Here is a 13,879-nt window from a genome sequence, read left to right as displayed (position 1 = left end):
TTTTATCATTTGAATGGTTTTCAACATGCAAACAGAAGACACAGTGGGGTAGTCCACATCCATACATGAAGACATCATGTGTATATATTACCATTATTTCTTGAACAGATTTATATACATTTTCATTTCAAAGTATAATTTGTAAAAAAATAAATAAAATAAAAAATCCCTTTAGAGAGACATTAATTCTTCTCTTTGTACATTGAAACTTTCGATAATCTGCTGAAATATGACAGCTCTGCCCCCTTATTATGTTGGCGCCAGGATTTTATATCTCATAGAACAACCATATGCTGTGTATTAAGAATGCCAACAATATGCATCAAATCACTTAAACATAAACCAATCAAGCTTTTATAGAATGGAGGACATGTTGATTAACACTATTTTCACATGAACCCCCATCGTTCTTCTAAGTTGTACGCCAGGATAATTTGAAGCAGCTGTATGTCATTATTGGTGCAGATCTGACAATATTTATAACATTGAAATAAGTTTAAAAGTTAGTTTGCCATGTGTTCGTTAAAATTGCCTACACAGATGGTAACGCACAACATCAGGCCCAAGCTTATTGTTTAATTAGTTGCCCAATTACCTTTCCATTTATATAGTAATGATTTTACCATATGCAATATTATAATGTATTAATGTAAGAAATTTTATTTTAATGGTTAAAGGAACATGATATGAAGAGTTTACTTAAATTATGCTATACATGATTATAAAATAATACATTCTAGGTATGCCAGTTTTAAATTACATAATAGAGTACATTTTAATAATTCTAAAAATATCTGACAGTTTCACAAAATGTTAGAGTAAAGTGCTGAACGGTGAAATACAGGTAATCATAATTTGGAAATAGAACAGAGCAGATGATGTGTCAGTCACCGTCTGATCACTGTGTGAAAGTGCATCTTTTACAGTATGCACACCTATCATTTGACTAAACCTGAGTCTTTCTAAACAGCAGCATCGGCTTGTGATTTCTGCAGTATTTATTCACACCTTAGCAAACAATTGCAGTGATTTTCACCAAGCAATGTGATGATGTTTAAAGGAACGGGAGACGCGAGTGTTGGAACACTTAGTTGTGCAGAGAGGACCTTGCAGCCCTTCAGCTATGGACTGGTAACACTTGTGCTGGGTAGATGAGCTGGTGTGAAGTCTGTAAACAACCTTTTTTTTTCTGTACAAGTGTTAGGCATTATAACTCACTTCCAATAATCAAATAGTGCATTAAAGACTGATTTATTTTCTTATTTCAACCTTAACTGATATTTTTGGCGCACGGCATTTCACTGTTTCATAAATAGATCCGAAGTGCGTAAAAAATGGTATGTTATAATGATATTAACTATTCCCAACTAATGAGTCATTAAACTGAAATAGAAGCTGAATATTACATATTTATTTAATGCAGCATGCCACACATAATGCATGTTTATTTTAGAGTGATGTAAACCTCATAATTTAACATTTCACATCACATCATGGACACAGAGGGGAGAATTTTTTCAGATTTTTTGGCAAATACATATCCCTAATGATGCTCTCTGGTTAATCTGCGAAGAGTTGAACATTGTGCAGCCTGCGAGCTTTTCTCTCTGGGATCATGAACAGCTGCTTGCTCATAATTATGTTGTCATTCATTGTTATTTGGAAGAGGAAACTCGTACTGACAGCTAGGATTTTTTTTTGTGTGCGTGTGTATTTCCGTACAGTGTGTATTTACTCACTTGCGTGTACAGTAATGTGAACTGTTTGAGACTCAACTTTAGCTCTGAGGCATTGTTATTGCAATCATTTCCAGTAAAATATCAGATATATGTGCTATCTTTTTGCTTGGGACATTTGCTACCAGAGGCAGAAGAAATAGATAATTTGAAATAGATTTAAGAGCTATAAAAAAAAAAATGAAAGAGGACAAAAAAGAAGAGGGATATGGATTGAGACGGAGAAGTAGAAGGCTGATTACAAGGTGTCAAAATTGCCAGGAGCAAGAAGGTGAAAGCAATCAGGGGTGAGAAGAGTGCAGCATTCGTGAGGGGCAACTAATTATCCATCTCATTTGTGGAGAGAAGCATTTGAGGCAGCTCTAGCCCACTGAATGGTGACAGATTGGTGCGGAGGAGAGGGGAGGTGTTAGAACAATGGAGCCCAGCTCACCATCATTACTGCATGCTAATCAGCAGTGCTTCTGCACCACCAGTCCGTGCTGCAGAGAGTTCGGGGAGACGGAGAGTCACTGGCTTCAGGGGACCACAGTCATTTCCAAGTAGAGGAGAGAGAGAGCGAAAGAGAGAGAGAGAGAGAGAGGGAAGTGATGCACGGTATAGCTGTTGGCATGCTACCACTGCTTATTTCAGCTTGTAGGTTATCCTATGCACAGACCGATCTCTGTGGCCTGCGCTATCAGCTTGTACTTGTAAGATGAGCTGATTGTGCTGGAGTGTTTTTAAGTAGACTGGTGGAACAATAGGTCACTCTATGGTGTAATGCAGAATATACATGTGGTAATCACATGAAAAGTTTGAATTCTAAACAGAAATAAAGAATAAGTTTTAAGCCTTCAGAAGGTACTGCAAATACGTACTACTGCATATACCAAAAAATGTTCACGACACTTATAAATGTTGCACTTGCTGTCTACAAATGCATGTTAAAGTTAGAATAACTAAGCTGTATTAACATAATAAAGGTAGCAGAGATATGTTATGTAAAATAATAATAATAATAATAATAGTAATTTAAAAAATGAGACTAAGTTTGTTTGTTTTTACTAGATGCTGTATTGTCACGTTTTGAATAAGTTTTGCAGAGCACACTGAAAACAATACAAATCGGATTGAGCATTATTGGTGAATTATACAAGCAGGAATGCTACACAACAATAGTCCCTGAAGATTTAGAACGCAGCTGTGTATTTATGTTTTTGAGCAAGGCCATTTCAATTTTAAAACAGTAGTTTTGTCTAATGGTAAAGCCTTGATTAACAAAAAGCATTATTACATTAATGTACAATCAATAATTCAATTGTGTGTAAAAGTGTAGCCCCTGAAACCAAAACTCTTACTACAACTGAAAGCTATTGTCAGAACCAAACTGCTTGACTTTTAATACAAGGACTTATAATGGACAACTACTATTTGCTTGATGCATTTGATGAGGATTTGTTTATAATTTTTGTAAACACATCTGTAAATGCTGAAGTATTTAGAGGTTTGCAAAACAGGGAAAAATACTTATTTTCAATTCTGATATCAATAGTAACTCCACTTGAATTTAATGTAGTCAAAAATTACATATTTGTCCTTTAAATGTTTTTGAATTCCTATTGGCATCACATCTGGGTAAGTTTAGTTTCTGATGTTGATTGATATCAAACAATTTCTTATTGCGATATAATAATATTTAAAATATCTCAACTCCATGAAACAGACACTTTTCTTTTTTTTGGCCAGTAATTGGATTATAATTGCAGTAGCCAATAGACAGAAGAGGCACCATTCCACTAAGTAGTTATTTTCAACAATTACTCTTCTAAATATTATATTTCTAAATATCTAACAATGTTTATCAGATCATGCCACTGCCAAGAAGATATAACACAAGTGGGGAAAAAAAAGAAATGCTAAAGGGTTTAATCAAACTGAAACAAAACAGAGAGATAGCAAGTGGATGAAGGTCACCTGGCTAGAATGCCCTCTTCACATCAATGTCATTTAGATAATTAACAACTTAGGAGAGAAGCATATTCAACTGTGTGTGCACTGGTCACCGTTGGCATGAGAGACTGCCAACTCTCATGGCGTCGCGAGCTGAGAGTATCACCTCACAGTTGTCTTGCCATGCGTTGGGCTCCTCGTGCTCTCTGTACAGAAGTGGCGGAGCTGACTTTGTGTTCGATTAAATGTGTTGAAGCCATCGCTGCCTGTGCAAAGTCTCAGAACAGCCCCTCTCCATTGTGTTTGTTTCAGTGCTGGTCTGAGAGCCCTGATTTCTGGAGCAGAGATTTGGCAGTCACAGCAAGTGATGACAGAGGCAGTGGTGAGATCGCACCCAGAACCCCAAAGGAGGCTCACGTTTCAGGCGGATGCGAGCCTTGTTCAATACACAGAACACAAAAGCACTGATCAGTGGAGTTTGCTGATGCCATTGTTCTAAAATTCACATTGTTCAGCCACTATAGCAAAGGCGACGTGTTTATGATTATCAGGGGAGGGTTGGAGTGTTGGACATTTGTAAACTTCTGAACTTTTTGAAGACATTTGGCTGCCAATTCGAAATAACTGTACGACTGAAAGTCTGGCTCTCAAGATGTCATCCTCCTGTTATTTTATTGTCACTGTTAAATTAGTGTAGGTTGCTTTTCTTCTTGACACATGGGGGTGGGATTGAGCATGGGGATGTTTGTGGAAGGGTAACTTGCAATTCAAGGGTTAAGGCAGCATGAAAGAATCCATTCTCGGTTTAATGACCTAGCCTCGCTGGGCGAGGACGACAGGGAACATACTCTTGACTTGTACTGAATTTGCCAATTAACACCTCCAATAACAGGCTGCCTCTGAACATCACCAATGTAGAGGGAGGAGGAGCAACTCTCATGCACTTTGTTTTTAAGCCTCTGATCCTGTAATGATAAGGTCTGTGATTTCTTCATACGCTGAAAATTATTTTGCCTTATACACAGTTTGGTACATTTTCTTTCATAGTAGAATTTTGTATGAATTGTTGCAATAGCTTTGAGATAAATCCTCAGTTCATAGGCAGTGTAGTGACTGACTATCACACTGGCAATGATGTTGGAAATATTTTATTCTTCCACGTGCAGCTTGAATCCTTATGTAGTTATTGGATCTTCTATTTTTTGCACGCGGCCATATGGCCATGTGCAGCTTCAATTAGACACATGGCTGGTATCTAAGATACACTGTGCTTGATTAGCTTTGTTCCTTCTTATTGTTATACAAGAAAATACAAAACAACAGTGCTGTCCTTGATAGATATCTGAAAAGATCTGTCCCTTCAAATAAGGCCCCCATTCTTGTCGCCCCTCTGGTTTCACACATGCTTATCAGACTCCCAAACAACACCTAGTACAGGTGTGAATATCAAAATCCCAAGTGAAAATCACAGTGGGTACTCTTGTGTCGTCTTTGGAGTCCTCTTACATACAGCAGTGGTTTTGCATTGGGGCTGCTGGCTAACAACAACTGCAGAAACACCTTTGGCTAAGTGTAAGGTGGACATTCTTACACCAAATGTGCTTAATGACTGAAAAATCGCCACCAAGATCTAATTGAAATATGTGCTTAAGAGTACAGTAGCTGGTTATTGCCCGGTACAATCACACCATAACACAGCAGTTTCACAATTCATTAGCAGGTACTTAAACAATATACAATAATTGAAAGATGACTGCATAATTGATAGCAGTTCACACCACAGGGAAAGTGCAGTGATCCATCTAATGATAGTAATAAAGTGTAGTGGGTTAGGACACAGAGGATAACACTTGAGGCGTGAGCTGTGTACAATTGTGACGACAAAAGCCTTCTCTTAACACTTTGTCAACATAACAGATACAAACACCGCAAAGATGTTAAGTCATATTCATGTTAGCAGGACTGAAGGGATTCAAAATATACCTCCTCGAGGTTAGCAGACCGTGGCTCTCTTGTTCTCATGCTGACCACCTCTGTGTCATGTGCAGAAGAACCTTTTTAGAGACGCTACATTCAAATCAATTCATTTATTCAGTGTTAAGAAACCATCTGGCTTGATTAGAGCTGAAAGTCATCCTGGCGGGCCAGTTTCCTGACTGACACCTCATAGAATTAGTGGGAGGACGGCTTCATTTACTGTATTTGCTTAGCTCAGACTACACTGCTTATCATCCCGCTGTACTCAGAGCTCAGATATCAACTGCACAGTCCTCCACAAGCTCCATTTACCTCAAGTCTTTGTTGCAGTATTAAACAGATTCAGCATATCTGGGTTGTTGTTTATTAGTCTTAGATAGTGAGATATAACACTTTTTGTGTTCTCTTTGTGGAAGCTGTGAAAATGGCACGCCATATGTAATACACTTGCTTGCCGTTGGTCTTGCCAATTCCCCCAAGATCAGTAATTCCTGTGCCAATGCTCACACTCTCTCTTTGTCCTTGTGGTTTGATTGAGCTTGTTGGATTGGATGGGTTTCTTTCTGATGCTGTGTCTGGTGTTTAGTTGTTGATTTGATGTCATTCGCAGTCCGATTAAAATAACCATTTGAACCAGAACATACGTATTCAGATGTACCTCCAAGCTACTGAAAAAAACAACAACAAAAAAAAAAAAAAACCTGAATTACACATAGTAAACAGGCAGCTCAAATCAAATGGGAGACAGCTATAGATAAACCAAAACATATTCCTGTTATGTTTTTTTCTCTTCTAATTCAGCATAAAACAAATTGGCTGCACATTTTGTTCACACCTCGTGTAACCTGGGGATAGTAAGCGCGATTCTCCCTCGTCATACCTGTGACAACAACCTGCAAAGTGCTCCCAATGCCCTAATCTGCAGGGTAGAGACCTGCTGCTGCTGCTGCTGCTGCATGTAGATGTTGTTTTCTTCTTCCTTAGCTGCTTGTCCCTGTGGTTTTTACATTTACACACCCACCAGAATCACACAAGGTAAAAGAGAATATGCGAGTGTCTCGCAAGCCACCAATCTTTTTTTTTTTCTATCAAAAACATGTTCTCGTTCAACAGAAAGCAATAAAGGCACACTGATGGTGTTTGATTTAGAAATGGCAGTCAGACCATGATTTTAGCATCAACAGATGGCCAGTAGATTGGTTTAAATGAGTAACACCACTGCCTGCTTTAGAGTTGGCTCAAGTAGTAGAGTAGTGTACTACTGTCTTATCATATCTCCTTGTGTGAATGATGATGTCACTATGATAGATGCTACTCAAGTGGGATCAGACCTACTCAGTGATGCCTGTAGAGACCATCTCTGGGAGATCCCTGTCCGGTTGCATTATTCAACAATGCTCCTTTACCTCTCCCAGGGAAAGGGGACTGTTGAATATTTGAAAGATAGATTTGATTTTTTATTTAAGTGTATAGATGTAGATGGGAGAAAAAGGGGGGGAAAAAAATAGAGATGGTGCCAGTCGGTGCAGCCTGGATGGTCACCAAGGCAACTTGCCGAGTTTTTCTGACTGATCTACGGGACTTCTTGGCTGTCTCACTGGGGGACGTTTTGGAAAAGTGGGCTTCTTCGAGCACCTTTTGACTGCGACTTTGAGTTGACGGATCATTGATCATTTTAGTCTCATAATTATGGCCACCAGTTGGTTTGGAATTTGATCAAACCTCCTTGCATGGAGCTTTTTAGTCACCTCGACATTTCCATGTTTTGTGGCCTTTCCAGTTGCTACTCTCATGACACCTGGCGGGGGGTTTCAAGAGCTTTGAAAGATTCATTATAGTGCTATGAAGACTATGCAAAATTTTTTAAAATAGGTAAAAGGTTCTAGGTCTCCTCTGGAATCCTGGGCTGTTTTGTTAAATTCAGTGAATCAATATTTCAGTTGCAACATAAGAAAGGAAATCTGCTCATTGATAACGTACCAGACATTGTGCGAGACAGTGATAGCCTATTTTCAAAACGGCAGTGTAAAAAAAACCCAAAAAAAACAAAAAAAAAAAAACATGGCTGCAGAACCACTGCTCATATCCTGACGAGCCAAGCTGAGTATTGATCCATCTGGCTCTGAAGACACTGTCATGTCACCTTTGCATTTAAGTGTTATCTTGTCAGCTTCAAATGATCTAGCTGTCAGATCTGGGAAAAGCTGGCCTGCGTGATGTTGCTTTGTCTCTAATGTCCAGCTGTTGCTACAACAATGTCTCCCAGCAAGATATTTTAATCCAGTGTTTAGATGGAGTTTTGTGTGCAGTATGTCAAGATTTACGTCTAATCTGCTGATATCTGATGATAATATATAACTCTTAATTTTACATGTTAGATGTGATTGTGCATCTGGGCCCCTATGTATTTGTAAAATACTGCTTAATTCTTCACTATGTATGACAGTTGATCCTTTAAGTCCACAGTTCCAGTCACTTTTCATCTTATTCCTGCCTTGGTGTCAACCACTTCCTCAGATAATTAAAAAGACAACTTACAATGAATGTTATCAGACGCTCAGTGGCAGCACAAACCAAGTGCAAATTGCTTCAAAATTGATTCCTTCTTTACAGCAGATGTAACTGATAGTTAAAGGGTGAGAATCCAGTCTCGTGGTGAAAGGTCACAAACTCTTTCAACCAAGGTGTGGTAACAGGGTGAAAATTTGAAAGCAAATTCACTCCCTGCTAATGTAGCCTACATCACCCTTAATGATAACACACCCACAGCATTGCACTCACAGCACTAATTTTCATGTTTTCACTCACATTCACTGCAAACGTTTTTAGTTGTTCTATGATTTATCTTTTCCTTCCCACCCTCCCTTTCTTTTCTCATACTCGAATCAGTGTACGGTGTCCAATGTTTAATTTAGTCCCAGTGTAGCGGCTTAGTTTCCTGGTCATTTAAAGAGTGGATCAGTTCCTAAAGGAGATGGCTGCAGGCCGGGGAGCTGCTGTAAAGGCAACAGTAGGACACCAGGCAGTAGTTCACACTTGTTGGAGCATACTGGTGAGGCTGTGAAGATGGATTCTTTCTTGATTATACGGTACTGTCTGTCTTTCTCATCTTTCTAACCAGTGTGAAATTATGACACTGTGCAATATTTTCTTTTCTCTATGCCATTTCTAAAAAACATACAGCATCTTCTTCCTCACTTGTGCAGCTGTATGGATGAAATATTACAAAAAAAAAAAAAAATCCCCATCTCTAAATTTATTTCTTTTTCAGCCTTACCATTGGCAAAGTTTTTCAAGAAAATAAACTGATTTCCATGTGTTTGTTTGTGACAGCCTAGATGTGAGTGGTGGAGACATAAATCATGTCACATTTATTTTTCCTCTCAACTTGGAACATGGTTCTCTTCCCTGTAGAATTCAGAGCTGATCATTAACCTTTCCTTTAGTTCCTTCCCTTGCCTGGTCACATTTCCTCTCTATTTGGTTCCTGGCCCCATATGCCACTTTCCTATTTCCTGCCTGCAGACAGCAGGGAGTAGCTCTATTATCACCTTCCTAGAGCTGTCTTTGAATGTGAGAGGCAATTCCATTTCACTCAGCCATGGGGAGGAGGAGGAGGAGTAGGAGAAAAAACACACCATAGAGCACACAGAAATTGGTTTAGGGTTACTTCTTACAGTCGAATGTAAGACTATTTTGTTTTTCTACTTGTATCGCTCAGATTTAAAGACTATACAGTAGCTGCGGAGGTGCAGGTTTTTGTAGAATAGTTCCAAGTCAGAGCAAAGGTTAAGTGCTGTGTATCATGTCTGGTTGTTGTGTGCACATTTTATTGTCAAATCCATTTAGAAGTCATCTTTTGAAATATTAACAATCCTAAAGCAGTTATATTACACTACTGTGAAGTTGTGCTAAACATATCGGTAGATGTCTCTAATGCTTTCGCTCTCAAGTGTGCTCTCTCCATTTTGCGACATTTTACTTGAAGCCTGTGTTATTTTTGGGTTTCCCTGAGTCTTATTCCAGCTTTTATCAGCGTCTAGGTCTTTGGAATGGTAGGGCTCTTGACAATATTGCTCCTGGATAAATTAAACATGAGTTACGTAGAGTGATAATCTGTGGGCCTCTCTTTTCACACTGCATTCCCAATGAGCTGTGTGTTGGCCTGGTGTTGTTGCCTGTGATTTTAATGAAGATTATTCTTGTAACACGACAGTCGCCTGTTTGCTCCTATTCTCCCCAAAATATTTTCTCTTCAAACAAAGAATTTTGTTTTCTTTCAAAGGATCTCTGCAGCATATATGTTTAATTTTATAAGTATTCCTTTTGCAGGTGAATCACCAGTTTTTCTCGTGGTTATAATTCAGGATATTTAGTTAGCAAATCCTGGACGCTGATTAATCAGGTAACAGTGAGTTGTTGTTTTTGGATTAAATATTCATCATCATGTCAACCTAGTTATTGATTAAACAATAGAGACACAGCTGTGACTGGGTAATTAGTACTTATTTTCATCCTGTCTAAGCAGCGTAGGCTCACATCAAATAGGCAAAGCTTAAGTTACTGGACTGGAGCCTTCTGTTTTCTATTGTTCAGGTTTAGGCTGATAGTGCTCGGGAAATCTCAGAGGATTCTCAGAGGAGTAAGTGCACACTTCATGGCATGGCTACTCTTAAAATGGAACTGATGTTTTATAAATAATTTCAAAGTTACAAACATCAGCCTCACAATCACGGCAATCCAATGATATTCATTTGGCATAAGTCAGTTTCATTTCTGTGTGCTTTTCATCAGAAATGGCTTAAAAAGTAGAGTTATTCTGAATTTTTTATGCCTTGGGCATACTGGGGACAGTGGCCATGTTCTTCACTTGCAGACATCTGACAGTGCATGGCAGCAGAAATAACAAAATGGTCACAAACCCCAACTGCACTCGCTGGGTCACACAGGCTCTTTAAAATTTAAAGAGACTAGCAACAAACCAAACAGTTGATAACAGTTCAGAAGCAGGTGATAAAAGAAGTTTTCGTTGGGACATTAGCCTCTCCACTAACTTTGTGATTCCTGACATTATATTCTCACCATTTGTTAAGACAAATAATACACAACATTACTCTCAGGGATAGTAGTACCCGAAGGATTATTACATTTTACAGGTGTTAACTTTGCTGCAGAATTGGTATGAGACAAAATTCACACATCTATAATTATGCATGAATTTACATTCCACCATCTGTATTCACGTTATTTAGTTTTCATAAAGGGGAGAGCTCAGCTGAGCAGCGTGGATAGCTCATGGCTCATTCTCCCATAGACTTATACTATCATTTCCATAGGAGTGTGTTAATTATCGTGCTGTCATTGTCCTGTGATGTAGAAACAACTGGCAGCAACAGAAAGACTATAGTTAAAAATATCTTACAACATATGCGCTGCCTAATTTAAGACATGTGTTAAATAATTGTATTGAATAGGAAATGGCATATTAATGATGTGTTGCGCAGGACTGTGGTTATGACCATGCAACAAACTGTATATTGAATAATAAAAAAAAAGCGTGTATGAGATGACAAAACAGTCACTGAATAAATGCACAGTCAGACAAATAGTATCAAAAGAAAATAAATCTAAATTATGCAGTTAACAAAAATCTTTGTTTATGCTTTACATTGCATGGGAAAACAGTGTAAATGTGTTCACTTACTATGAAAGTAATTGGAGTAATGTATTTAAATGGGTGGGAATACTGTAAGAATAAAGGGATAAAATGAACCAGGGGCTACAACGTGTCTTGGATTGGTGACTGTTAATGAGCTAGAATCATGCTTTTATTTTACTCTGCTCCAGATAAAGAAACACATGTATAGATATTTGTTTTGGGTGAACGGCCCCTTCAGTGCAGGCTCAGGTATGGTATAAGCACAGGGTGCCATGTCACCTGTATTTTCCCTGAACATCATAATCACCTGTCTTGAGGTTAATTTGCAGTGAGCTTTGTGGTGAAGAATCACGGCTGGGTCTGGTATGGCTGGGCGACCCTTAAAGGCCATCAATAATGAGCAGGTGTAGGAGTGCACTTCTGCGAGGACGCGTGTCTTGGTGTGTCCAGGGAGGACGGCTAATAAGGGTTTAAAAGCCACAACTGTCCACTCCGCCCCTTTGCAGGCCTCCAGCTGTCTTTTCTGTCAAAGAGCACCCTGATTCCCTCTGACAGAGCAGATCACTGCTGGCAGGAAACCACAGGGGGCGATAGTTATGTTAGCATAGCACAAAGCACCACCACACTTGGTCAGATTAGTTGTGCTAGGCAATTAAAGACTTAAGGTAAATACCGGTTTTGTTTTCTGTTTTTGTTTTTTTGTTTTTTTTGTGTGTTTTAAAAAAAATCAAAGACCTGCAGGAAGAAGGGACGAAATACTTCACTTTGATTTATTGATGGAAATTGCAATGTGACGTCTGGCAAACAACATATAAATAACTTAAAGGCCATCTTAAATGCATTCCCATGAAATTTTTAGTGCCGCTGTAATATAAGCCACTACCTGTCATGAATCCCAAATAACCTTGGCTCTATCCTCTTAGTTCAGCCCACTGTGCCTCATTCCTTATTACTGGCCTGACAAGGAAATGTTTACCCATCCGACAAGAAACAAGCCATTTCATAGTCGGAAAAAGCAATTTCACCTGACTGGAGCAGCACACTATGTCCCCATATCCTTGCTGGCTATAATTTTGTTGTCATTTTGTGTGCTGTGATCATATCATTGAAGTGACAGTACTGGGCATTAGGTAAAGTCCCTAAGCTGGTGCTCACTTTCAGGCTTTTTCTCTCCTTGTCATTCACATTGATTAGATTAGACCCAGGTGGCAAGCAGATTCCTTTGGCACAACAATAAAAAATGGTGATACAACGCACTTGAAAAAAGGACACTGTTTTATGCTTAACTGAACATTGTTAAGAAGAACATATATATATATTTTTTCATAATTATACAGTCTATTGTTGTATTTTTTTCAGATTATTGTAGGATGTTTCTTTCAAAGAGGTTTGTTGTCATTGAAATTAATAATATACCTGCACTGACAAATTGTAGACATATACATGCACTTTTTACAATTTAAATGAAAAAGTCTATTTCTTTTGGAGCAGAAATAGCACAGAGAGCCTGTGCATTAAGCTCAGCTGGTCAACGGAGAGTCTGCGCAAGGCAGGGGGCAGAGATCCTAACCTGCACAATACAATCTCCCCAAGGGACAAGGTTGGCCATGGGCATAACAAATCAGCCCCCTCCTCTTTGGTTATGTCCACTAGCTGACTGAGCCAATAAAAAAAAAAAAGAGAGGATTCTGATAAACAGGCACCAGAGCACCTGGGGAAACACACCGAGTTGCTGCATGGGTGATTCAACAATTGGTTTATTCAGGGGGTGGGGGTGGGGGTGGGGGGTGGAAACAAGCTCGTTTTGCTTATTAAAGATCAGTGTTGGAAGTGAACCATAATCCTGTAATGAGGAGAGCAGAGAGTGACCTCTTTTGCTTGGGCACAGACAAGCCTGTGCTTGTATATTTCACAGGAATAGATTGCTGGACCCTATAGCCCTACTGTAATGACCCCTCTTGTTAGCTGCAGAGATTCATGGCTGTTCATTAGAGATACAGACTCGTGGATGTACCCAACAGTGAATCAGGCCTTGATCGGTTTTGTCTTAACCTTGTCTGGTAGAGATTGTTCTACGCACACTTGCTGGTTAATCACACTGCAGTAGAACTAAACCAAAACTTATTCAGTGGACTGGAAATGATCTATTTTTAGAATTGTATGTTGTACAATACAGCTTTATATGAAAAAGGTGTTTCTAATATTTTGCCTGCCCTCATTTACATACTTGAGGGGGAGAGATAAACATGTTTTAATATAATGCAACTGAATATATCTACATCTACAAACTACAGTTTAAAAAAAAACACACTACAGTGTTGAATCAACACCTTTCTGACACTATAAGCCTCATAAATGTTGCATTGAATTAAATTGTTGTTCAGGTGTATCAGAAACTTCAGCAGAGTTTAAAAGGGCCTTACAATCATAGAATCAACTGTACATCAAACCACTCCCCCTGAACAGCAGTAGGCCTATGTGTTAACTTGGTAATAACCTTGTTAGTAAGTTAAGCTGGAAGGTGTTTATACTGACTACTGACTGCAGCCACTCTCGCCGCATTGGAGGCACAAGA

Source organism: Seriola lalandi, unplaced genomic scaffold (genome assembly GCF_002814215.2).
Source record: "Seriola lalandi dorsalis isolate HSWRI2012SDOR001 ecotype SW California unplaced genomic scaffold, Sedor1 jcf7180002054279, whole genome shotgun sequence".
NCBI classification, from domain to species: Eukaryota; Metazoa; Chordata; class Actinopteri; order Carangiformes; family Carangidae; genus Seriola; species Seriola lalandi.
This window is presented reverse-complemented; position numbering follows the sequence as displayed.